This window comes from Phoca vitulina, unplaced genomic scaffold (assembly GCF_004348235.1).
Source record: "Phoca vitulina isolate PV1807 unplaced genomic scaffold, GSC_HSeal_1.0 scaffold48, whole genome shotgun sequence".
In the NCBI taxonomy this organism is placed as follows: domain Eukaryota; kingdom Metazoa; phylum Chordata; class Mammalia; order Carnivora; family Phocidae; genus Phoca; species Phoca vitulina.
In genome coordinates, this window is record NW_022589751.1 from 9,467,836 (window position 1) to 9,491,149 (window position 23,314).

Sequence of the window (23,314 nt, forward strand, 5' to 3'; positions counted from 1 at the left end):
TATATGCAATAATGGATAAAGTAACAGAGCTCTTACTCATGTGTTAGATACTCCTTGTACATTGTCTCACTTAATCCTAGGACAACTTCAGGAAGATATTCATTTTCCCATTTTAAGGTTAAGTAACCAGGGCTTGAACAACTTAAATACCTTTCCAAATTTTACATAATTATCAAGTGTCGGATCTGAGATTTGAACCCAGGTATACGTATGCTCCATGCCAGAGCCTATACTCTTAGCTCTTAGCCCATGCTGCCTCCTTGGGAGAAGGCACGGTTTTTACCAGTTCACGTATCTATAATAGCTATTTTGAGGTCTTTTATTTATTTATTTTTTAAGGTTTTATTTATTTATTTGACAGACAGAGTACAAGCAGGGGGAGCAACAGAGGAAGAGGGAGAAGCAGGGAGCCCGATGCGGGACTCGATCCCAGGACCCTGGGATCATGACCTGAGCAGAAGGCAGACGCCTAACCGACTGAGCCACCCAGGTGCCCCTATTCTGAGGTCCTTTAAAAAAAATCTCTGTCATTGGGACAGGGAGCTGGCTTCTCCCTCTTCCTCTGCCTCTCCCCCTGCTTGTGCTTTCATGCTCTCTGTCAAATAAGTAAATAAAAGCTTTAAAAAAAATTTCTGCCATCTCTGAATATGTTTCTATTTTTGTCTCCTCCCTGGTGATTTATCACATTCTCCTCCTTCTCACAACTAGTAAGTTTTTTTGTTTGTTTTACTCAGACGGCATCCCTTCCCTCTAGCTTCTCTGAAGGACAAGAAGGACGATCATCAATGACAAAGCACAGTTGCAAAAAGAACACCCAGAGCCAGCTTCTCGCTCACCAAGGGACACTGTTCCTCCTCCTCCTGGTTTCAGGTACTCTACACATTCAGAGAAACTTCTCTAGTAACAAACTGTAGAAATGATCCCTGAAAGCAGAGTCTTACAAGTAGTAAGTTTTACTGAATGTTGTTGATACTACATGGCAGAGCGGCTGGATTTTGTTGTCTTCTTAAAATGTTACTTCTTAGGGGCGCCTGGGTGGCTCAGTCATTAAGCGTCTGCCTTCGGCTCAGGTCATGGTCCCAGAGTCCTGAGATTGAGCCCCACATCGGGCTCCCTGCTCAGCGGGAAGCCTGCTTCTCCCTCTCCCACTCCCCCTGCTTGTGTTCCCTCTCTCGCTCTCTCTCTGTCAGATAAATAAATAAAATCTTAAAAAAAAAAGTTACTTCTTAAAATGTCTACTTAAAATGTTAAGACTTTTCTTTTTCTGGAAGTTAATTTTTAATTTGGATTAGCCGGATCTTGTCAGAGCTTTTTTTACTTTTTTAGGGCGAATCTAGAGTTCCCATATTCAACAGCTAAAGGAGCCCTGTTCCTTAGGCATGAGAGTTTTGAGATCCAAACTCAAAGCCCAGAGTAAAACATCAAGATCTCTCTACTTTGTCTGCTTAGAACTCTAATCTCCCAGCACTCTGTGACTCCAAGGATCTCTGTTCTTACAACCCCCTAGCAGCTGTTTTCTCTCAGGTCTCCTGGATGTTTTCTCGGGCACATGCAGCTTACTTAGCATTTAGTCAACGACTGGATTTCCGATAAAGGAATCCCTCTGCATAATTTTTGAGCTGCTTTTTTGTGCGGCTCTTTCCTTTCTTCTAACCCGCCTCACACATTACAGTCACTACAGTATTCTAGAACTCCAGTTTCTGCCTCCTGCGCTCAGCAAGATCTCTATGCTCTCCTTAGGCTCCACCTCCTTGCACCATGGTTTGGAGAAGGTGCCCAGGCAGAAAAAAACTGGGTTGAATATGGAGCTCACCTCATGTATTTCATTTTCTCAAAGATCACAGATCAGCACTATCTATTGTTCAATGCCTACAAATAATTGCTTCATGTATTTTGGCAATTTCATAGTTGTAAATGGTGAGAGAGTACGTATAGTACCCATTATTCATTTATGGCCAGCCCTAGAAAGTCTGGACATTCTTTTTTTTTTTTTAAAGATTTTATTTATTTATTTGACAGAGAGCTAGAGAGAGAACACAAGTAGGCAGAGAAGCAGGCAGAGGGAGAGGGAGAAGCAGGCTCCCTGCAGAGCAGGGAGCCCGATGCGGGACTCGATCCCAGGACCCTGGGATCATGACCTGAGCCGAAGGCAGCCGCTTAACCGACTGAGCCACCCAGGCGCCCCCTGGACATTCTTTTTTATAACAATCTGACATTCTCTGAATTTTAACTGGAATTTTAGTCTAAGCACATATTAGAATTTGTTTCTATCATCTAACTTTTCTCTGTGTATATGTTTTGCTTTTTCAATGATTTGCTTTTTTTTTCTTTAAAAAATTAAAAGTTTTTGGGGTGTCTGGGTGGCTCAGTCATTAGGCGTTTGCCTTTGGCTCGGGTCATGATCCCAGGGTCCTGGGATCGAGTCCCACATCGGGCTCCCTGCTCCGCGGGAAGTCTGCTTCTTCCTCTCCCACTCCCCCTGCTTGTGTTCCCTCTCTTGCTGTGTCTCTCTCTGTCAAATAAATAAAATCTTAAAAAAAAAATTAAAGTTTTTGTTGGTTCTTTTTTTATTTCATTTTACCTCTTACATTTTTAAGATCTATATACTATTCCCATTCTTTTACTAGTTATTCTTGAAAAGTTTATCATGCCTACTTATACCAATAACTCTATGGTTCATATCTGTTCCTCTGCTGAATTATACAAAGTCTTTACTTACCTCTAAATCCTTCACTCCTAACTCATAACTTATTGTTACTCAGTATTTTCATTTAGTCCTTTAAAAAACACACAAATGAGACATTGTAAGATTTTTATTTCATATAAATAATGTTTATTTAATGTTACCCACAAGTTTACCAATTTCTTTGCTCACTATTACTCACCAGATCTCAGGTCTTTGTTCCAAGATTTTTCTTCTTCCGAAAGTCATTTTTTTTAAAGTTCTTTTGGTTACAAAAAAAAAAAAATTCTTTTGGGGAAGATCTGTGGCAGATTCTCTCAAATATTAATCTCAAAATAATTTATTCTGCCCTCATTCTTTTTTAATTTTTATTTATTTGACAGAGAGAGAGATAGAGAGGGGAACACAAGCAGGGGGAGTGGGAGAGGGAGAAACAGGCTTCCTGCAGAGCAGGGAGCTGATGTGGGGCTCGATCCCAGGACCCTGGGATCATGACCTGAGCCAAAGGCAGATGCTTAACCACTGAGCCACCTAGGCGCCCGGGCCCTCATTCTTTTTTAAGATTTATTTGAGAGGGAGAGAGAGAGAGAGAGCGTGTGCGCAGGTGGGCACAGGCAGAGGGAGGGGCAGAGGGAGAGGGAGACAAGCAAGACTCCCTGCTGAGCTGGGAGCCCAAGATGGGGCTGGATCCTAGGACTCCCAAGATCTGAGCCAAAATCAAGAGTCCTGAGCCAAAATCAAGAGTCCAGCGCCCAACCTACTGAGCCACCCAGGTGCCCCTGCCTTCATTCTTGAAAGATAATTTTGCTAGGTACAGAATTGAGAGTGGACAAATGTTTTTTGTTACAGGATTTCCTTTTCCTTCCGTGCCCAAGTTTCTTGGTCATGCCGCTTTGAAGAATGAAGAGATAAACCAGAGTGGTGGGCAGCAAAGCAAGATTTTACTGAACAGTAGTAAAGTTTATTGAGTGATAGTACAAAGCTCCCAAAGAGGGAGGGTAATACTGAGGGATAATACAAAGCCCCCAAAGAGAGAGGGGACCCGAGAGGGTTACAACAAGTTTCTAAGTCTAGGGTTTTTTATGGGCTTGTTGGCGGGCTGTTTTAATCTGATTAACTCTCACTCTCCACCTGTCATCCAATCAGGTTTTTGTCATCTATCTATCACGTGGGAAAGGGTGGTATAAAATCCTTTTAAGGGTGTTTTCCTCTTAGGGCAGGGGGGCCCTGCCTGCCTGCCTTCCAACTGTCCTTCATCATTTTCTGATTCCAGGTTAATAGGTTCTTTCGGCACTTGGAAGACATTGCTCAATTTGTTTTCTAACCTGAATTGTTGCTGTGGAATCTGCAGTCAGGTGGTCATTCATTCCAAATCATTTTTTCTCCTAAGCCGCTTGTAAAGTATTCCTTTGTGTTCTGGAGTTTATAAAGTATCTGGGTGTAGAGTGTTTTATTTATCAAGCTTGCGGATGTTTTGGGTGTTTATGGATTTATATCTTTTGTCAGTAGTGAAAAGTTATCATCTATTAACTTATCAGCTATTTCTTCTCTGTTCTCACTAATTTATCCCCCAGAAATCCATAAATTAGATTAATTATTCTATTTTCCATGTTTCCCAATCCCACTTTCAAAATGTTCATCCCCTTGTTTTCTTGTATGGCATTCTGAGTGATTTATTTAGATGCAACTTCTATTACATCCTTAACATCTGTGCCTAATCTGCTGTTCAACCAATGGCTTTATGAAATTTTAAAATATCAACAATTATATGTTTAACATATATTTTCAAGAACACTCTATTTCTTTCTTTTTCTTTTTTTTAAGATTTTATTTATTTGAGGGGCGCCTGGGTGGCTCAGTCAGTTAAGCATCTGCCTTTGGCTCAGGTCATGTTCCCAGGGTCCTGGGATTGAGCTCCACATCAGGCCCCCGGCTTAGCCGGGAGTCGGCCTCTCTCTCTCCATCTGCCTCTCCCCCAGCTCATGCTCTCTCTCTTTCAAATAAGTAAATAAAATCTTAAAAAAAATAAAGTTTTTATTTATTTGAGAGAGTGCGAGAGAGCAGGAGCAGGGGGCTGGTGCAGAGGGAGAGGAAGAAGCAGACTCCCTGCTGAGCAGGGAGCCAAACTGGGGGAGGGGGGGTGGGGGGTGGCGCTGGATCCCAGGACCCTGAGATCATGACCTGAGCCGAAGGCAGACAGACACTTAACCAACTGAGCCACCCAGGTGCCCCAAGTACACTCTAATTCTGTTTCAAAAATTCCCACTTTTGGTAGATAGTCTTATTGGCTTGATCATTTTTGTAATTCAATTTTAAAATTTCATACAAAGTTATTTTATATTTCGATTTTATAATTCCAATATCTGATAATCACGGAAGTCTAGATCTGTTGTTCTGATTGTAGGTCATAGTGGCTTATTTTCTCTTATGTTTGCCAATCTCTGATTGTAAGATTATGTATTTATCTTTGGGGATCCTACAGGCCTAAACTGGGGATTTTTTGATGCTTCTACTGGGAGCCAACAGGAAGTACCATCTTGGGAACTACTTTAGCTTTTTTCAAAGATCTTTCCTCAATTTAGGCTCTAAGGTTCGAGGTTCAAGAAGTGTACCAAAATTTCTTGCTGGAACTAGCCCCAGGTTTGGTCTCTGAACCGTTGATGCACTGATGTATTTACCCTCAGGGCAGTACAACCTGCAAGCCTTTTGCTACTCACACTCCCATTCTGGGTTTGGCATACTTTTTATTACAGACCACTTGAAGATATTCTTTATTTATTGCAATCCCTTGTGACATATTAAAAAATCAACCTCTTCCAGAATCTCCTTGCTTTGGAGTAATGGGATGTTTTATAGCGTCTAGCCTCCCATACTGACAGAATTCAAAGTCGTGAAAGCTACTGCTTCTTTTTTTTTTTTTTAAAGTAAGCTCTACGCCCAGCTTGGGGCTCAGACTCAGGACCCTGAGATCAAGAGCCACATGCTCTACCAACTGAGGCAGCCAGATGCCCCTCTTTTTCCTTGTGTTTGAAAAATGATTTGTGGGCCGTGTGCGGTATTAAGAGTAAATAAGGTGAAAGACATGTATCATATGATCCCACTGATATGAGGAATTCTTAATCTCAGGAAACAAACTGAGGGTTGCTGGAGTGGGGGGGGTGGGAGGGATGGGGCGGCTGGGTGATAGACATTGGGGAGCGTATGTGCTATGGTGAGCGCTGTGAATTGTGTAAGACTGTTGAATCACAGATCTGTACCTCTGAAGCAAATAATACATTATATGCTAAAAAAAAAAAAAGATAGCAGGAAGGGAAAAATGAAGGGGGTGGAAATCAGAAGGAGAGACAAACCATGAGAGACTATGGACTCTGAAAAACAAACTGAGGGTTCTAGAGAGGAGGGAGGTGGGAGGATGGGTTAGCCTGGTGATGGGTATTAAAGAGGGCACGTTCTGCATGGAGCACTGGGTGTTATGCACAAACAATGAATCGTGGAACACTACATCAAAAACTAATGATGTAATGTATGGTGATTAATGTAACATAATAAAATAAAATTAAAAAAAAAGTAAATAAGGTAAAATACGCATTTGAAAGTTGATTCAGATATATATTCCCCAAACAGTGAAACCACAGTAAACAAGGCAAAGTATACATTTGACTAAAGATTCAGATATGAATTTGAAAAGAAAGCATAACACAGTATCTACTAGTGGGGGAGGGGGGACTGCACCAAAATAGAGAACAGTTGATGGCTTTAGAGGAGGTACTGAGTGACACTGAGGATCTATAGATATGTTTGCCCTGGGGACACTTGCTGACTATAGCTGGAAGCTGAGAATCCAGGACTGGCCTTGGGGCAGAAGACCCCCGTGCAGGGAACAGCAAGAAATTTTGGTATATACATGGGGTTGTAGGAAGACATTGGATATTTCAGGGGTCAAATGAAGACTTCTAGTTTTCATATCCCCTTAAGGTATGTGTGGAATTTTGAAGCTGTTGGCCATGCTTTCACCAAGAGGTATGCATAAATTTCCTACATATACCGTCTCCTTCCTGGAAAACTCCTACTATCTTAAGCTCTGAAGGTGATATTATACACATATGAAGAACAAATATCAGTTACTATAATATTAGTTATGTCAAATTAAGATGTGTGGGTTCATCCAAAGTTGAGTCTACTTATCTTACATTATATGCCATGGTATGTACTACACAATTTTGCAATTCTTTTTTACATATTGAGGTATTTTATTAAAATATGTAAATGTAAAATTATTTGTCTGAAACTTTCAAGCACTTGACATTGATGAATTCTAATAACTTAAGATAACTCAAGCTCTAAGGAAAGTTGGGAATACTTAGTCGAGCGTTCTCCTTTTAAAGAAATAGAAAATGAGGGCCGGAAAAATCAGTGATTTGTTGAAGGTCATAAAGCATTATCAAAAGAGATGTCCAACTGATTTCAGAAGTATAATGATGACAGTGGTCCTGAAGTTTCTGAAAGGGTGATAGGTCAAAGAAGTGACCGATTGAGTTTGCCAGAACCCAAAGCGTCACACAATATGAAAGAGTGTCTGTGCGGCAACATCCCTGTCTGCTTGGAACACCTCTAGTTTATTGGCATCATTAGCGCTCTGCATCTAGGAGAGCATCTGTCAAGCAGACTCTGAAAGAATAAAAGCTTTCAGAGAGATGTTACAGAGTAATTTTCAAGAAGAGTTTTTTTTATGCTAAGGTTACGTCAACTGCAAGCAACTAGTGGAGGTTATATTTTCTTTTCTTTTTTTTTTTTAAGTGAATGTGTGGAAAAGATCAAGATGTCATTCATCACTTGACTATATTTATTCTCTTTCTCTGAATGTGAAATGTCATCCATTCCATGAACAGGGGAGTTGCCCTTTGTTTTATGCTATATTTCAAGTCTTCCACAGTATATGCTTTGGAATTTGTTACTTCTGCATTTCAATTGATTTGGAAAGAACTGTTATTAGATCAATAAGACAACGCTTGAGAAGAAATTAAAGGCCTGTGCTGCAGGCAAAATAATAAGTCATAACCATATGTAATTGGATAAGACAGTCAGCATAACATGGCTTTAGTGACAAATGACAGCGCTTGAACTTAAGAGAAGGCATTTCAATGAGAAATCACAAATAAAAGAGTATTAATGGGATTTTTTTTTTAAAAAAAGAGTGTGGATTGATTAGTGGAATTATTAAATATATTCTAATGCTTTTATCATCTTTCAAGAATACCTGTATTAGCCCAGGAGCTTTTATGCTCTGAAGAAACAACAATCCCAATTAAATGATGTAGAACTTCAAAGACTTAGTGGGTAAGCATTTGTTAAATGTCAATAGCACGGTGTTTAAATTGATATAGACAAAGTAAAAAGGAAGTTTGGCTATCTTTTAATTACATACAAAGCCACACTAGCATTTACCTTCATCTGTGAGACACTACGGTGAAAAGGATAAAAACCAAATTACTAGAATCTCCTGAGTTCAAATTTTTCCATCTACTGTTGTGTGAATTAGAGTAAGATATTTAAACTCTGTGTGCTTTATTTTTCCCATCTCTGAGATTTAAAAATAGTACCTATTTTGTAGAATTGTTTTCAGTATGAAATAAAATAAGGCAGGCAAAGTGCTTAGCTCAAGACTTGGAGTACTCACTCAATAAATAGTATCATTATTCCACAAATTCATATAAGTTACTCTGGTTTTTTTCCCCTAAACTGATAGGTTTAGGTTTTTAAGAAATCTGTATTGTGGCTTTTTTTTTTGTATTAATACTTTATTATCTTCAAGAAATAATTAAGATTCACATACACTGATGAAGCTACTTTTTATAATAACCTAGTATGGGGCGCCTGGGTGGGTCAGTTGGTTAAGCATCTGCCTTCAGCTCAGGTCATGATCCCAGGGTTCTGTGATTGAGTCCCACATCAGGCTCCTTGCTCAGCAGGGAGTCTGCTTTTCCCTCCGCCCCCCCCCCCACTCCCCCGCTCGTGCTTGCTCACTCTCTCGCAAAAGTAAATAAAATTTTAAAAATATATAATAACCAGGGACGCCTGGGTGGCTCAATTTGTTAAGCGTCTGCCTACGGCTCAGGTCATGATCCCAGGGTCCTGGGATCGAGTCCCATATCGGGCTCCTTGCTCAGCGGAGAGCCTGCTTCTCCCTCTGCCTGCCACTCCCCCGGCTTGCACTCTCTCTACCTCTCTCTCTGACAAATAAATAAATAAAATCTTAAAAAAAAAAGAAAAAATATATAATAACCAGTATGGTATCATATCACATATCATATCATATCTAGTATTCTTGGAGGCCAGCATTGAAAGAGAATTGTATAAGGAGTAAGTAGATGTGAATTCTAAGCCCAGCTCTATCTGTTCTGCTTCCATCCTTGAAGATAATTTACATCTCTAATGACTCTGCACCGCATCTTCAGACCCATGAAAATAACCTGGCCTGGAAGTCATGTCCTGTGTCTCACTTCTGCTCACAATCAGTTCATTGACCAGAGCAAGTCATCCATTCGTTTGGGTCGCTGGTACATAGCAAGGTCTCTACAACCAATCATTCAAAGATGACATGAGAACAGATTAGAGTGGCTGCACAATAAATAAGGGTCATTTTTGTTAGATGGGAAGTGTCAGATATAAATTTTGAAATGTACATTTTGCCAAAGCTCAGCGAGAATATTTAAGCACTCTCTGTGATTTTACCGAACTTTCTTTTTCTTACTTGAACTTTTCTTTGAAGACTTCCTTTGGTTTTAAACACTTTCATTTTGCCCAACTCAGATGCATTTTATACCTTTTCAGGCTTAAAAACTGAAACAAATTTTCCATGGAAACAACCTTCATTTGCTACCTCGTTATAAATAACTCCTTTCTGGTGATTCTTTTTTTCTTTTTCCCCCCTATAGTCACCTAACAAAGACAACAGTGAAATGTTTGTTTGTTTGTTTGTTTGTTTGTTTTTTCCTGAGAACCAGATGAACAAAATACCATGTGTTCAGGTAAATAGATCAGCATAAAGATCAACATAGAATATGATTCTGAGGGCTTATAGAAAAAAAGCCTCCTTTACTCCTTAAAAAAATGCTAAAGATATTTTTTAAAAGACTGTATTTATTTATTTGTCAGAGAGAGAGTGCACAAGCAGGGGGAGTGGCAGGCAGAGGGAGAAGCAGGCTCCCCGCTGAGTCCCCCCCAGGACTCCAGGATCATGACCTGAGCTGAAGGCAGAGGCTTAACCAACTGAGCCACCCAGGTGTCCCAATGCTAAAGATATTTAAGTTTTATTCCTACAACCTCTGAAAACTCTTTATATCTTAGTTAATTATATCTTAGTTAATTAGATAATTTCCCATTATCATTTGGGAAAATACCTCATGGTAATTTTATTACTATGGCCTTATAATATCTAGTACAGTGAATCTCTCCTTGTCACATGTCAGATTCCCTGGAAGCAGAATTGGAGATGAACTTTGGGATGCAAAAGGTTTATTAGGGATTAGCATCTGTGAAAGGGAATTTGGTGGGGGAGAACAGAACTGGGCAGAGAAAGTAATCAAACTAAGATGCAGGTCGACAAAGCCTCAGCCAAACCCATGAAGTGCTTTGGAACAAGTGTTATCTGTCAGAGTGTCCAGCATCAGGCAGAAATGACCAGGCTATAGCCTGCTAGCCCTTAGTCACCATATCCTGGCAGCCGCAGAAAGATGTGACCTTGGGCAAGGTAGCTCCAAGCAGCTGAGGCTAACCCTGAAGCAGCTGACAGCTGGAGGCTATGTAGTGATCACGCTCCCTACAAGCCAGACTGTGACTTCTTCCTTGAAGAAGGATCTAAGCTGCACATTTCCATGTCTAACATATTCTTCTTTGCTCTTCTTTTTCTTTTTAAAGAAGTCTTTTGTTGTTGTTAGAGAGAAAGAGAGCACGAGTGTGTGTGCAGGGGGTGGGGCAGGGGCAGAGGGAGAGGGAGAGAGAGAATCTTAAGAGGGCTCCACACCCAGCGCAGAGCCTCACGTGGGGCTCTATCGCTGACCCTGAGATCATGAGCGGAAATCAAGTCAGATGCTGGATGCTTAACCGACTGAGCCACCCAGGTGCCCCTGCTCTTCTTTTTCAAAACCGACATCGTAGTTATTCATGGATCTTTATTTTTCTTTATAAATTTTGGAAAGTTTGAGTTCCTTTTGGAATTTCGGTTAGAATGGCACAGAATGTATGCCATTCAATGTGGGGAGAATTGACATCCACTGGATAGTGGTGTGCCATGCAGATGATATTTGGGTAGCCAGAAGATGACACTCTTGAGAAGGGTTTCTGGAGGTAGCAGGACAAGGAGGCAGCCCGTGTGGTCAGGGGATTGTTAAATACAGTGGGGATCAAGCAAATAAATATACCGAAGTCAATATGAAAAAAGATGGGAACCTGGTTTCTCATTGTCAAAGGGGGATTTATAAGTGTGTAGCAGGGAAAGGCTTGCAAGTATTCAGAGGTGATGGATTGGAATCAAATGCATCAGCGTAAACTCATGATATTTAAGTATATTTAGAGACAGATATAGAAATATAAATATAGGCATATGTGTATATATATATGTATATATATATATGCATATACACACATATATTTCCTAGCTCTGACTGTTGCTAAGACCCAGTAGCGATGACACCCCAGTAGGAGTGAACACACTGAGTCCAAATCTTGATTTCTAAATACTATCCTCCACCAAAAGTAACCAGGGCTCGTTCTAGAGCTGAGGCAGAGAAAATACAAAATGAGCCTACAACATCTAGCTGTACCAGAAAGGGAGGAAATTGTTTGTAGAATGATGGGGGTATGCCAACAGGATAAAAGCTTGAAGTGACTCCCACTGGCCAAATCTGGGACGATGACAATAACTACAGCAATACATTACAATACATTACATACAATACATTACAGTAAATGATGAGTCCATAAGTAATGAATAAATAAGTAAAAGGGAAAGAGGAAAAACTCTTATATTCAAATGTAAACAAGTTAATACAGAAGAAATGATGAAGTAAGAAAATCACTTTTTGACCATCATGATTGTGACAAGCGATTCAGGCAATGATTCATGGATGTTAAGGCTGGAGGGTAGGGCAAGGGACAGGACATTGGCAAATATTTATCAAGTAAAATATTTATCAAGTAAAAAGGAAACAATGGTGATTTTATGGTGGAGAAAACCACTTGACCAGATGAACAAAATTTTCATCACAATTATGTGAAGAGTAGACATCATGAGCCCTTGATGAGATGCCCAGAGACCCCAGCCTCATTTCTGTGGTTTTCTTGTCAAAATGTATGGCCTGAGTCTAGTCATGAGCAACACTGCACAGATCCAGTTGAGGATCATCCTACAGAATGAGAGGCCTGTTCTTTTTAGGACTGTCAAGGTCATAAAAAAACAAAAAAAACAAAAAAAAACAAGAAAAGACTGAGGAATTGTACCCAAATCAAAGAGACTGAGAATACATGCAATTAAATTCGGTGTAACTTCCTGGATGGGATTCTGGACCAGAAAAGGAAAAGAGACATCGTTGTTAACAGAGAGTGAAATTTTAATGGGGCCTGTATTATATCAATGTTGATCTCTTGATGTGATGGAGGGTTATATCATGGTTATGAAGGAAAGTGTCTTTGCTTTATGGACATTCACACTGGATACTTAGGGATGATAGGAGTCAAGTCTGTAGTTTTCTATCAGATTGTTCATAAAAAGACTCAACAAGAACAAAACCATATATATAGATACATAGAGACCAAAAGCAGATGTGATAAGATATTAACAATTGGGGAATTTGTGAGAGGGGAATATAGGAGTTCTTGCAACTTTTCTATAATTTGAAACTATTTCAAAATAGGATACATACGCATATTCATATTTAAAACGAACATGAAAACATACATTCACACAAAACCTTGTTTACAAATATTCATTACAGCGTTATCTATAATAGCCAAAAAATGAAATCAATCAAGTATCCATCAGTTGGAATGGATAAACAAAACGCTGTATATCCGTATGATGAAATATTATTTGACAATGAAAAGGAAGTACGCGTTGATACATACTACAATGTAGATGAACCTTGCAAACACTGTGCTCAGTGAAAGCAACCGGTCACAAAAGACCACCAGTTGTATGATTCAATTTACCTGAAATGTCCAGAAGAAGAAAATTCACAGACCTAGAAAGTAGATTCGTTGTTGCCAGGATTTGAGGAAAGGAGGGAATGGGGAGTAACTGCTAATACACATGGGGTTTCTTTGGGGCTGATGAAAATGTTCTAATAGTGATTGTGGTGATGGTTGCACAACTCTGTAAATATACTAAAAACCACTGACAGGTAAATTTTATAGTGTGTGAAATATATCTCAAAACAACTTTAAAAGAAAAAAAATCTGTCACTTACACACATAACATAAAGTAAAGCCATAAAGTTTTCTGGGCACACAGGCAGACTGAAAAGAGAGGAACTTGGAAAGTCTTTTACTAAAGCACGAAGAGCCCCTAAAGGAGCAGTTCCACCAAGTGTCCCCGGCTTCCCTTCTGTCCGCTAGGTCTTGTCTCTCACTCTGAGTCCCATTTTCCCTGCAGTACAGGAAGCAAAATAATGTGAAGATTAAAGAGCTGCCTCTGCTGCCATATTGCCTGGGTTGTTTCTTTTTTTTAAGATTTTATTTATGTATTAGAGAGAGAGAGAGAGAGAGCATGAGCAGGGGGAGGGGCAGAGGGAGAAGCAGACCCCTGCTAAGCAGGGAACCAGACTTGGGGTTCGATCCCAGGACTCTGGGATCATGACCCGAGCTGAAGGCAGACACTTAATCGACTGAGCCACCCAGGCGCCCCAGATTGCCTCGGTTTGAATCCAAATCTACCATAACCTGTAGTTAGGCAAATTACTTAGCCTGTCTGTGCTCTGTTATCAAATGGGGATGCTTAATTGGGTTGTTGTAAGGCATAAAAGACATAATCCATGAAAAGTGCTTTTAAAAGTGTCACTTACTGGAATTCATGAGAAGTGGACCATGTTTTTTAACAAGTCTCCCATCTGGAGACTTCTTTCTTAAAAAGGCTCCAATCTATTTCATCCTCCCATTTCTCTGACGTCCTTTCCCATATTATATGCCACTTCCAACTAGTCAGATGCAAGCTTGATATAATCCTGACCAACCAGTCCTATGGTTCACAATGGCTACCCCCACTCTCTGATTGTCATTTTCTGTGCTCCATTTTTCCCTATCATCTGCCCATTGTAAGAAATATAGAATGTGACTTAGGGAATGTTGTTTTCAAAGGCCAAGGTCATTGCTGTTATTTCTTCATGCTGTTATATATTCATCCCAAATTGTACAAGCATCGTGGTTTCCTGTCACCCTGCAGACTGGACAAGCAGATGGGAGCCTAATCATGAGAACTGATAGTCATTTCATGCTAACAATTTGACAGCCACTGTCCATGATTGTTTCATTTCATCTTCACACAATCTCCATTTTGTAGACTATTATCCTCTTTGTCACATGAGGAAACTGATGACCAGGAAAGTTAATTTGTCAAGGCCACACAGGTTCTAAGGGATGGAACAAAGATTCTAATCAATCTCTCTGTGTCTTCAGATTCTACTCTTTAGCCACTGTGTTGTATTGCTCGATCTTCCCCAGAGTGGGAAAGAGCTCACAGCTAAGATTCTATTCCAGGGTAGCCAGAAGAGTTAGAGGTCAGAAATTATGTCTTAGATATCTATGTGTCTAAGTGCCTGGAATACTGCCTGACACATGATAGGAGTTCAGCATTTTTGTCAAACTGCTCAACTGTGCAATGGAACATAACCTCTCACATGGAATTAAATGAATCCTCTGCGTGCAGAGTCCTGCTTCTACTTGCAGGACAATTAGAGGGTTTTGGAGTCAGAGAGATCTTAGAATTCTGGTTTTGCCATTTGGTTACTTGGTGGCCTTGGACAAAGGCACTTAACTCCTCTGAGTCTTGAATCTCTAATCTGGAAAATGTAAAAAGTCGGTAAAAATCTTACCTCCTTTTTGGCATTGTTATTCAGATGGAATGAAATAAAGTTGCAATGTTAGACATATAGTAGATACTCAATAAATGATAGTTATTACTATTGTCCCTTCATCCCTTCTTCCAAATAAACCTTGTGAGAGATCAACTACATATTGGTTCCCAAATTAAAATAAGTGAAACAAGAATTGTAATTCAAAGTAGAATAATGGAAATAATATTGAATTGGGAACTGGGAAATCTGGCTTCTGGCTTTTGTTGCCCTCTTTCTACTGAGCAGCTATGCAACTTTCATCATGTCACTTTACTTGTCTGGGCTTGTAATTCCATACTTCAAATTAGAGTCAATCTCTGAAGTCTCTAGGATCCTCTTAATCTACATGTCTGAGACTCTTTAAGAGATTATGTTGCGGAAGTATTACCCTTGGCTTGATCATTTCAAGCAGATTATATGGGTAATTGGAAAACACATTCATTAACTCATTTTAAAGTTACATGTTGTTCATTTATTAGAAACTTTATGAAGCATACTTCCTCCAAAAACCATAGAAACTTGGTTAAAAGCTACAAGACTCAAACCTACCACCTAGCGGCAAAGAAAAGAAGATTCAGATTGAAGATACAAGATGTCCCGCCATCACATGTGCAGGGTGGGTGTCCTCAGTGATCTTTCATTTCATGTTTGTCCTTTCCCCTCACTACTCAGGATAGTTTTGTGTACACAGAAATTCAATACTTCCAGACTTAACAGTTTGTTCATTTGACAGTTCTCTTTAGCAGGCGAAATATCGTGGACTTCTGAGAATTGTGGAATAATCATTGGTGTTAGATTTGGGGAGCAGAGGTGCCTTTCTACTCATACATTTCAAACCAGTTCTACCCAAGAGGCCCACCCAGTCCATCTCTTTATGGATAGACAAGGCATTCCACAAGTGCCTGGTTGAGAGACAATGACCACTACTTTGAAAAGACAGAAATCAATACACCAATGGGATTCTTGCCTGCAAGTATTTAATGACGTTGTTTTACCTACTACAGTAATTAAAATTAAGTCTTCACATTTAAATTTGAATATTTAAAAGCAGAGCAGGAATGCACCGTCCTTAAACTTAAACCCCAAAGGTGAGGAAGAGGCCAGAACCCTAGGGTACTAAAGAAGGATCTATTTTCCATTTTTTTCTTTTGTATTCTGCCGCCTCCCCCCCCCCCGCCCCCCGCTTTCTCCTTTCGTTCCATTTTCTCTTTCTCTCCCAAATAGCAGTCAGGTAATTAAGCTCAGAATAATGTTTAAATGGAACAGGTAGTGCCCTACGAAGGGTGATTTAATTACCCCAGGTTTTCACCTGAAAATCCCTTTCGTCATTGAAAATATTTCTCGAGTCTTTCCTGAAATATGAAATTATGCCATTTTCCAACACTCTGCTTTAAGTATTGTTAATTTAGCCCTCTTTTGAAATACCACTCTCACTTTAGCACAATTTTCTTAAACCTTTTTCTACACACACAGGAAGGGTTCCGTATATGCCACCTTGAGAATTTCGCCTATGATCAGCCTTGTTAGTAGAAACCTAGTTTTTCTACTTAAAACGCTTGATTCCATTTTTACTGGGTTTACAAACGTTGGCCAAGTCAGTCTTCCAATGACTTAATAAACTATATCCTCAGTTTTTAAAACTTTGGGGCTTAGTGCCTCCACGGGCATCCGGGCATTTATTAACTGCTTCTTAAACAGGCTCCCGAAAGGAGCAGTTCCGGCTGAGAAGTTCAGAGAAGCAGTTACCACGGAACTCGCAACAGTTGGTGTGGGGTGATAGGCAAGTTAGAAGTGATAAATGGGGCTAGTTTAAGAAACAAAAAGCCCCGGGAAGGGAGAGGAAGGGGCAGCGGTGGCCTTGGGGCACAGTGCGAAGTCGACGCAGGATCGGGGGTCGGGGCGAGCTCCTGCCCCGCGAAGGCGCCTTCCCGGCGGCCAGAGCTGGCGGCGGCCGCGGCCAAGAAACACGGGGACCGCAGTGGGGCAGCCTCGCCTCGCCGAGCGCGGGGCGGGCGCACGCCCAGGCAGCCCCCAGGACCACGCCGGGGCCACCGCGAGGTGAGGCCAGCCCTGCCCCCGCACCGCCCCCGGCGGGAGGCGCGACGCCCAGGCCGCGGGTGCGTGCGCGGCCCCGGGCGACGCGGCTGGGCGTGCGCGGGGCCGCGGCGGAGGCAGGGCCGGGCGGGCGGCAGAAGATGGCGAGGGTGTGTAGGCGGCAGCAATGCTCCGTTGAGAGACGCGGCTTTCGGCAAGAACTGGACTCGTGGCGCCACAAGCTCATTCACTGTGTAGGTGAGACCCTCCCCCGGCCGCTTCCGGCCCTTGGGCCGCCCCGCCACCGGCTGCCCCGGACAAGGGAGGGAGCCGGGGCAGAGGCAATTGCTGCTCCGGCCCGCCCGCCCTCTTTGGCTCGGGCGTCCCCCTCCCCCCACCCCCCGGAGTGCGGGCGCGCGCGACCTCCGGGCGGGCTCTCCTCGGCTCGGGCCTGAGCACGCGCGTCGGCCCCTCCCCTCCGCGCGCCTTCCCCGGGGCGGGCTCTCGGGCGGGAGCGCGTGCCCTTTCCCTCCCCCGCTTCCCCCCCTCCCGGCCCGGCGACCCGGCTGCCCGGCGCCGCCGCCGGCTTATTGTGGAGACTCGCCCTGCGGCGCTGCCACTTGACCGGGGGCGTCGCCTCCGGTTCCGCGGAGCCGGGCACGGGGGTGGGAGGCGTGCTCAGCCCCTTCCTCCGCTCTGCCCGGCGCCTTCCCCCATCCTGCGCCTCCCCTCCCCCACGCGCGGCGGCGCGCGCCCCAGTCCCCGCGTGCACGCGCGGCGGCGGGCGGGCGCCCGGCTCTCGGGCGTGTGCGAGGCGTGAGGTGGAGATGGGGGCGGAGGGAGCCGGAGCTGTCACAGGCCCCGGGTCCGCCTGACCGAGCCAAGTAGGGTGTCATGGCCGCGGGGGGCAGCGGCTGCACTTCCTCTGCGGGCGGCGGCGGCGGCGGCGGCCGGGGAGTTAATCCTCGACGCTCGGGTCGGTGTGTGTGTATTTGTGTTCGGTGTGTGCGCGGCGGGGAGGAAGGGGGGTGGAACTGGGTCCGACCGAGAAGCCGGAGCGGGGGTCGCTCTTGTCCCCTCCCCGGGTATTTGCCGGAGCCGTGGCCTCGCCGAGAGCCTCGCCCCCCCAACCCCCAGCCTCTCGGGCCTCGGGTGGCTTTTTCCCCACGGGCAGGAGGGAGTGTGCACGGGGGCGCCCCAGGAGGGGCCGGGCGGCCGAGCTGCGCCTCTCACACTGTGTGTTTTGTCTGTTTTTCTCTCCCAAGGTCCCGTTTCCCTCTGTGCGGCGGCCGGCGGGACCATAAGGGCTTAACTCATATATTTAACCCCCCTCCAAAAAGTAAGTGGCCCGTGTGGTGTCTCCGCTCCGCCCGCCGCCCCCTAGCCCCAGTCCATCCTTGTGTCTGACTCTCCTGTCCCCCAGCATTGTTATTTCCCCATCTTTGCTTCGGTGCTGCTGCTGTGTGGGGAAATGCTTTCTCGTGCTCCTCCGTCCCCCAGACCCAGTCTTCGGGGAGGCGCAGAATTCCAGCCCTTTCTCCCCCTCTCCCCCCGTGGGGAATATTCTTGGGAACCAGGTCTTCCCCAGCAGAATCTAGGAGATTGTATCCGTACGCTTGGGCCCCTCATCCCCTCCTTCCCGACAGGGTTTCGTTGGAAGGAATTATGCAAATCCTGCTTTCTGGTGTCCATTCAGCGGCAATTTCATGCGGTGAGAAGTTCTCTTTGTTGTGCGAGGGGGAGAACAGACACTGATTTAATAGACATATCTGTTGGGGGGAAGGGTGGAGGGGGTGTGGAGAGGCTCAGTTTGGAAGAATTACAGCACTTGGTTAGCTCAGTGTCTTTGTGTTTGAGCTTTCTGGCTTGACAGGAGGGTATGCCCTTTACAATGTCCCACAAGAGATGTTTTCTGTAATAGATTAAAAAGCAAAACAGAAACTTTAAATAAGTGAAACATAAGGTAACCTTTACGTAGAGAATATAAGCCTTTGCATTTCTGCAGTGTTTCATTATGAAGATATATGTGAATTTTGTTAAGGATTTAGACTGTAACATCAAAATTAATTAAAACAGGCAACAATGCTTTAAGGTGTCTGATATCACTTTGGTTGTCCACAGGTTAAAGAACATTTTAAAAACATACTTGTGTAAGTAATAAAGGCACGAATCAATTTTTTGGTGTAAGTTGACTTGTGGATAAATTTTAAAATTTCCCTCCTGCCAATCCAAGCCCAGCTCTGCCCTCCAGAAAGCCTTTTGGCTATCAGTTACTTACTCTGTCTCTGTATTTTTTTCAGATCTATCCTACATTTGCTAAAATGTTATATCAGATTAAGCTCTTTTTGAATTATTTGTAACCATCATATGAAAGAGTTTATGAAGGCATGCAGGTTTTGAGAAGTGTGAAATTAATGAGTTTTCAGAATTATGAATATAAAAATCCTGAAATTATTTTGAAGAATTTTTAGTTCTTGTATTTGTTTCACTTTTTTCGAGATTGTTTTTTTTTTGGTAGGGCTTTTTAGTTTTTAAAAGGTTTTGAAATTGACTGTTACTTTAGATGGTTTTAATGAGTTGTTTATCTTATTCTAATTCTGTTTGCTTTGAATCCTTGCCTTCTGCCTCAGGCCCCCTTTTTATCAGTCATTGCTAGTATTAGTGGTTACTTATTGCTGCTTGACAAGGTTGTGGGTTTTTTTTTTTTTTTTCCTTTTCCCTTAATGACTAACAAAATTCTGTAAATAACTGAATTGAATATCAAATTTTGATTCGTTTTTTTGAGGGGGGATTTTAATCTAGTCATCAGTTTCCTTAAAGCATACTTTTAACTCCACAAATTTCCACTTTGAAGGTAATAAAGTTCAGGAGATAGTTAAAGTCCAGAGTGCAGAGCAGTAATTCATAGTTGATAGTCTCACAGCTAAAATCAGTTGGGTTTCGTATTTTCTCTTTTGTTATATGTAATTTCTTTTAAGAGGAGAGTTCTAAGTAAATTAATAGTAGTGTTAACTTTCTATACTTAAAAAGGCTAGCAGTGATTGATTCTCATATAATGCAAAAGGCAACTATGTTGTCACTAGCAAACGTAATAATTCCTCGTTTATTTTAATGAGATTGGTTCTGAGCAGTTAACCTTCTATTTCATTCTGTTGACTGATTATTTTAGTACTTTAGGGTCATTTGGTTTCTAAATGATATTTAATTTATAGCAGTCTTGGATTAAAAATGAATTCTCATTTATTTCCAAAATCTAATTCTCCTGTTTGGGGGGACTGTGTGGTGGGGTACATCAGGATTGTGGAGGTGTTTGTGTTTCCATTATTACGTTTAGTTGAATTGGAGTCGGTAGCAGTTTCAGACAGTGATTATGATCAAGATGGATATTTGGTACCCAGGTGATTATTGAGGTGGCCTCTGGGACTATGGCAGTCCATATTCCAGGAAGGTCGAAGTTCTCTCTGCTGCTTGGTGTGATGTAACCTATTGCTTGGCTGCTCCTCATCCTTGCTGTATTCTCAAAAAGCTCTTCCGAATGTAGGGAAAGTTGTGTTGATTTCAGCTTACTCAACTTGGTTGAAAAAGGAGAGCATAGTAAGTCTTTTTGACTCACAGAGTTATTTCACATTGCCCTGATTCCCTCAGATGTGCTTGTAGACGGAGCAATTCTAGGAAGCATCTGAATAACCTTTTTTTTTTTTAAAGATTTTATTTATTTATTTGAGAGAGAGCACATGAGAGGGGTTAGAGTCAGAGGGAGAAGCAGACTCCCTGCCGAGCAGGGAGCCTGATGCGGGACTCGATCCAGGTACTCCAGGATCGTGACCTGAGCTGAAGGCAGTCGCTTGGCTGAGCCACCCAGGTGCCCACCTTTTTTTTTTTTTTTTTTTTTTTAATTTTAGCCTTACGGGCTATACTGGATGGCCTGTAATTTCTTTCAGTGAGAATTAGATGTTCAGTGTCTGGAGATGTGCCACTTCTGAGCACCCACCTAATTACTTAGCTGCTTGTATTAGTGTTGTTTTTAGAAATGAAAGGCAGTTAGGTAAGTACTTCATTTAAGTTTGAACCTGGCACTGTGGGCAGACGAAAGGGGAGGCTACCCTAACCTTCAGGAACTTTTAGTGCTTAGAGAAGATATAGTGTATTCAATAATAGAAGATATAGTGTATTCAATAATAGTACGAGGCAAAAGGTGCCATACCATGGTGCAAGCGAGTGCTAGGGGTGTTTAGAAGTGAAAGAAATTTCTTGAAATGATGTAGGAAGGCTTCATGAAGAAGGTGGCAGATTTTTGCTTCATTTTGATGAATACGGAAGAGGCATTTCTGTCGTGAGAAACAAGCAGAAGTGGCAAAGGACAAGAATGGGTTGAAACTGTTTAAGTCTGTTTAAACTGCAAACCATGATTCATGTAGGGGATGTATAGATGATAGGTTTGCAAAGATAGGTTGTAGGATTTTCTAATGCAGGTTAAAAAGTGGGGTCTGTTAGCCACCTTGGGGTTTACAGTGCAGTTCTCTCCTTAGCTCAGGGGAGGAATGTTTCCTTTATTTGACAATTTCATTGTGGAACTCAACAGTGACACATAATTGTTTTTTAAATCATCTTGACAGGAATGATGCTGTTATCCAAAACAGTGTCTCTTTTAAGTAAACTCATTGGAGGCTATACTATATTCCATTGCACAAAACCTATTTTTGGAATGGCCTAAAATCAGTGGCATATGTATTCTTTGAACATCCTTAGTATTGACAAATTTTCATCCTTAGAGGTCACATTTGGTATTTGGAAACAGTTGAAAAGTATCTTTGTGGCAAATAAAAGTATGTGTTAAATAATGAGATTGGTTTTCATTATTTATTATTTTCATTATTTCCTGGTTTGCAAACTGGCTATGAAGCTCAGCAGAGGGGTTTGATTTGTTTTGATATGCCTCAGAACTTCTCTCTTCTTACTTCCTTTATGTCTACCCATCTGCTGTATGGAATCTGGATATTCGGTAGATGTGAATAAACAAAGCTGTTGTTTTTGTAGTTTCAGGTTAAAAACTTACTGTCACTACCCTCCAAATTATCTACTCTATTTGCGAATATTTAAAAAATTCTTTTACTACTCCTTACAGTTGCACATTGTTTTGGGGATAATTCCAGTGTGAACTATTAGCTCATTTTATTGTCTCTTGTATGCAGGAAATATCCCAAGTACAGTGGTCCTTACCCTGAATTTTTTCTTTTTTCAATTGAAATACAATTTACATACCATAAAATTCACCCTTTTAAAATATAGAATTCAGTAATTTTAGTTTATTCGCTACATTGTTCAAACATCACTGTGTAATTCCAGAACACTTTCATTACCCGAAAAAGAAACCCAAAACCCATTAGCAGTCATTTCCCATTCCGTCTGCGACCCAGCCATTGGCATCCCCAGTCTTTCTGTTTCTGTGGATTTATCAATCTTGGGTATTTCATATAAATGTAATCATACAATATATGGTCTTTTGTGTCTGCCTTCTTAGCATGTTTTCAAGATTCATCCATGTTGTAGCATTTAGTGTTTTCTGTGGCTAAATAATATTGCATTGTATAGGCATACTATGTTTTGTTTATCCATCAGTTGTTGGGCATTTGGACTGTTTCCCCTTTTTGCCTGTTGTGAATTATGTTGCTATGAACATTTGTTTCCACTTTCCTTGGGTATGTATGTAAGAGTGAGATTGCTGGGTCACATGATAACTTTTTTAACTTTTTGAAGAACTGCCAAACTGTTTTCCAAAGCAGATGCAGTATTTTATATTCCCACCAGCAGTGTATGAGGATTCCATTTTCTCTACCCCCCTGCTAATAACACTTGTTATTGTCTGTCTTTTTGATTATAGTTATTTTAGTGGGTAGGTCTGAAGTGGTATCTCATTGTGGGTTTTTATTTGCATTTCCCTAATGACCCCGGTGATGTTGAGCATTCTTTCACATGCTTATTGGCCATTTGTGTATCTTCTTTGGAGAAATGTGTATTCAAATCCCTAACTCATTTTAAAATTGAGTTATTTGTCTTTTTATTGTTGAGATGTAAGAGTATATTCTGGTTACTAGACCCACATTAGTGTATGATTTGCAAATTTTTATTATCATACTCTCAATTTAAAAATAATTACAGATCAGAAGGAAAATTAAATACTTTGTAAAGGGAATAATATATATAGTAGTGGATTGATAGGAGAGAAATAGAATAACTGGAAAGGCTTGCTTTAATATCTTTTATATGAATTATTAAAATTGTGGTTTTTTAAAATACTGTATTTATTTTAGAGCACAGGCGGTGGGGGGCAAAGGGAGAGGGAGAGAATCTCAAGCAGACTCTGTGATGCACATAGAGCCCCATGAGGGGCTTGATCTCACGACCCTGAGATCATGACCTGAGCCTAAAACCAGGAGTTGGAAACTTAACCAACTGAGCCACCCAGGTGCCCTGTGTGTTTTTTTTTTTTTTT

At 41.8% G+C, this 23,314-nt stretch overlaps 1 protein-coding gene and 1 non-coding gene across 6 annotated transcripts in view; one reads left to right on the top strand and one right to left on the bottom strand.

Moving 5' to 3' along the window:
* Positions 1-728: 728 nt before the first annotated feature.
* LOC116649634 lies at positions 729-939 on the bottom strand. Its single transcript, XR_004302712.1, has one exon. It is a non-coding gene; the product is annotated as a small nucleolar RNA U3 (small nucleolar RNA).
* A 16,014-nt stretch (positions 940-16,953) lies between these two features.
* Positions 16,954-23,314, top strand: part of LCOR (ligand dependent nuclear receptor corepressor) — a 142,399-nt gene continuing 136,038 nt past the window's right edge. For 3 of the 5 annotated variants that reach the window (XM_032432376.1, XM_032432371.1, XM_032432377.1), the window contains exons 1-2: positions 16,954-17,079; positions 18,087-18,160. The gene's annotated coding sequence lies outside the window, so the exon portion shown is untranslated. Of the gene's footprint in view, positions 17,080-17,681; positions 17,798-18,086; positions 18,161-23,314 lie in introns of those variants that run through there. The other 2 variants (XM_032432372.1, XM_032432373.1) reach the window with 2 other exon arrangements.